At 36.7% G+C, this 3,769-nt stretch overlaps 1 long non-coding RNA gene across 1 annotated transcript in view; it reads left to right on the forward strand.

Annotated features, from left to right (window-relative positions):
- Positions 1 to 3,173: 3,173 nt before the first annotated feature.
- The window catches only part of LOC108792309, a 482,432-nt gene continuing 481,836 nt past the window's right edge, over positions 3,174 to 3,769 (forward strand). The window contains exon 1 of the long non-coding RNA XR_001941558.1: positions 3,174 to 3,320. This is a non-coding gene — a long non-coding RNA (uncharacterized LOC108792309). The remainder of the gene's footprint in view (positions 3,321 to 3,769) is intronic.

Below are 3,769 nucleotides of genomic sequence, written 5' to 3' on the forward strand. Positions count from 1 at the left end.
ATCAATTACAGCAATACAAAACAGCTTTCATGATTAAAATGTTTGAGCACTCCAAATGTTCTAACATCCTCAGAGCTGCGTAAAGTGCAGGACTTGTGTTCCATTACCTATAAACACACATCCTTTGGTGCCCAAAGCAACACCTCTCTGTTATAATCTCTCTTTTATACAGAAAATTTTTATTTTACTACTCCTAGCCTGGCTATGAATTTCTGACAGAGTGTAAATAAGCTGATATGTAATAGCTGCATTTCTACTTATTCTAAGCAAACGTGTATGAACTATAAACGTAGAGGGAAAAGCTGTTTTTTTTACCTCTGTCACCAATAGACATTAACCTTCCTTGCCTAATCATAAATCCAGTGCTCTCAATTTGAAAGAAAAGTTGTTCTCTGCAGTTTGCTCCAGAATGCAAGAGGGAGCTGGACAGGTTGATGTTAACACAATTAACCCTGTCTGTACTATGCTGGCAGATCTTATCATCAGTTGTAGAATATATTTAAACTGTCTGTCGTAGCAAAGGGTTAAAATCTAGATGCATTGCATGTGAATGAGGAGAGCTCAGTCTGTCCCTTGTCTTTCAATGGGGACAGACAGGGTTTCTTGTCACTTGTAAATTAAGAGAAGCTTGCAACATTCTGCTACGCAGACACATCTAAAAAGTAAGAAATATTTTAAAAATATATTTTTATAATGGGGTTTTCTTAAATTTGACTACAAAAGTGGAAATATACTTGTTGAGACAATAGGAGGAAAACACCTATGAATAAACACAGTTAAAAACAATGCTGGGTAAATATAATTGTAATTGTTCTCTTGCAAATGTTTATACAAGTTCACTCATTTCTATCAGTGTTGGATAAAAAGTTTAAAGAAACTTTTTATAAGGGCAATATGTAGGCTGTCATTGCTGACATACTTGTGAAAATGCCAGTTTTCTGAATGTCATGCTGATGCTTTTTGACATACTATGAAAATAAATGGTCAAGTCTTACCAGGGGGTAGCATCGAACAAAAGTAGATTTCAAAACACTCCTTTTAATTAAAGTGCAGAAGCAGACGCTTCCTCATCAAACAGGAAATGGTTGCAATAAAGAATTTATAGACATAGTGATCATAGCTAACAAGCAGAACAGGAAACAGTTATAACACACATGAAGCTATGTGTGTGGATGTAGAACTGAAGTTTTGACAAAAGTAGTTAATGATCACCAATCGGTGAATGCATTATGATTATTATTATTATTATGATTATCAAATAATTATATATAGCGCCAACAGATTGTGCAGCGCATTACAATATAAGGAAGACATTACAATCACAATACAATTCAAGACAAGATGGTAAGGAGGGCATCGGAATTCGACATCCTGGTCTTACGACCCCAAATAAGCCCACCATCTGTGTACTTTCTGACAGAATCCTTACATCCTCTCCACTACTGCTCTGCCTCACTATCTATTAAATGTTGTTGTTTAGTGACTGGGAAACTGGCTTTGGCAACAACACTCCCTCTTTGTAGGTCCAGCTTCTTTGGGATTATTAATAGGAGGAATAGATCAGCAGGACTGGCCTTCAGGTCCCACTATGGTTCTGGATTTGAATTTTCTATTTGTTAGCCACTTTGTGATTGGTCACTTTTACTATCCCTAAATCAGTTGCACATGAGTGTGTCTATTTGTAGAAGGAAGTAGTATCCTCTACTACATCAGAATTTTGGCCACATGCGTCTACACTTAGGAGTGTATAGGAGGAGGATCCATACAACGTTTGAACTGCAGTTTTAGTTTTGTTTAATCTTTCTGGAGCAATGACTCACAAATAGTTTAGAGATAACAAATTATTACATTTGCTGCATGCTTGTTTTTTTGTTTTTTTTTTTACACAGAAGTTTGAAGGCAGACACAGCTAAGGCTGGGCACACACCTTACAACCATCGCAAGACTTTAGTCTTGCGATGGTTGTTAGGTGATAAAAAAAATGTACGATCTGCCTATCTTGGACAGGCAGATCGTACTTGTGATTATCGCAAGCCTGCCCCGCTGAGGGGCGGGCTTGCGATGACCGCAATTCCGAACGGGCAGTGTGCGCTTGCGCACACCGGCCAATCCGGCTTTTATCTTACTAACATGCTACACACCCGCTGTAAATCGTACGATTCTCAGCGGGTTTTTGAACATGTTCGGAAGATAAAAGTCGTGTGACCTTACAGTACTAGAGGTCGCATGGCTTCCACACACCTTACGATAATCGTTTGATCGTGCGATTTCCCGCGATTATCGTACGATTATCGCAAGGTGTGTGGGCACCTTAAATAACAAATAGTTTCAGAAAGGGGACAGCAATAGCGGCCCACACATTTCTCAGTTTGTTTGTCAACCTTGATTTTCACAATTTCTCTCTCCTCATCATTCTGACTTTTAGTATTTGCTGTTTCTTAATCAAACTAGTTACTATATGAACATTACAACACTGGAAAATGAGTCTGTAAGACTGCTGATGTTAGCTATTGTGCGGTTTAAGTAAAAATTATTTTCCATTTCTACATACAGGTCAGAGCAATTGTTGTATACGTCTGGTCTTTTCTAAGGACTATAATTACCTGAACCACAACAATCGTGCTCTCTGCATTTGTGGCTAAAAATATCAAACCTTTGGGATAGTAGTATCTCTAAGTGATAGTACTTTAGAGTGTATAAATAGACTTACTGCTCTTTCTTCTGTTTGCCCAGCTTTTTCAGATCAGATGTGTATTGTATTATATTATATTGTTTTGTATTATGTCTAGAATATCTACATTGTAGTCAAATCATCAGTATCTATTCATTTTGTTGATATCAAAAGCATATTATTTGGCAATGCTGCTGAAACAAGTGTCCCCTTAAAAACAAAATCCTATAAACCTGCATATTTGGACATATCCCTGTAATGAAGCATGGGTCTAATGTAAAGATGACCATGTTATCTTGGCAATGCAAAAGGTTTGTTTCAGGTATCGCTAAATTTCTCCATTACAGCATGCACTGCATAATGGAGTCATCCAAAAATGGGAAAGAAGTAGAATTTACAGGTTTTCAATTAGTATACAATTTTAATTATACATTGAATGATAGCATATTAGAAACATAGAATAAAAAAGTATACATTACTCATCATCTTTAACTTGCAGGGTGGCACCACTGTACAATGCAACTGCCTCGCTTGTACGGCAACATTCTTGCACGCTCCCAACGACTATGGAAAAGTAATTTATAGAACCGATGTGGCTCCTTCACTAGCTACAGACACCTTTTCACCGACCCTCGTTTTTTCTGTTAGGGTAAGTTGACCATATTACTTTTATCTGCAGTTTTATGAAGTTCCTATTATAGAATCACTGGAAAATACTATCAAGGGCCACCACATTTACATTTAAGGAAAGCACTTGTGAAAGTATTGCTTAGCACATTCAAACCAATTTAAAGTCAGTTATCAGCTCCACCTATATCTAATTCCGTTTTTAATAAAAGTCTCAATTTTTGTGATTTGAAAGAACTTAATCCAAATGATCTCCAAGAAGGTTTTAAAAAGAGTCAACCTTACTGTATTATAGAAAGATGTTGTACTACAATAATAACACTTTCTCCAAAAATGTGAACAGATATTTTTAATAATCATTGCTGATTTTGATTTTGAAGTATAGAAGAAAATCAGTCCGGTAGTTCACATTGGTTGAATGTGTGCTCCATTGATAGAGTTCTTGGGTTTTGTGTGAATGTGCATGCAAAT

The sequence above is a fragment of the Nanorana parkeri genome, unplaced genomic scaffold (genome assembly GCF_000935625.1).
Source record: "Nanorana parkeri isolate BGI_ZX_2015 unplaced genomic scaffold, ASM93562v1 scaffold627, whole genome shotgun sequence".
Lineage (NCBI taxonomy): Eukaryota > Metazoa > Chordata > Amphibia > Anura > Dicroglossidae > Nanorana > Nanorana parkeri.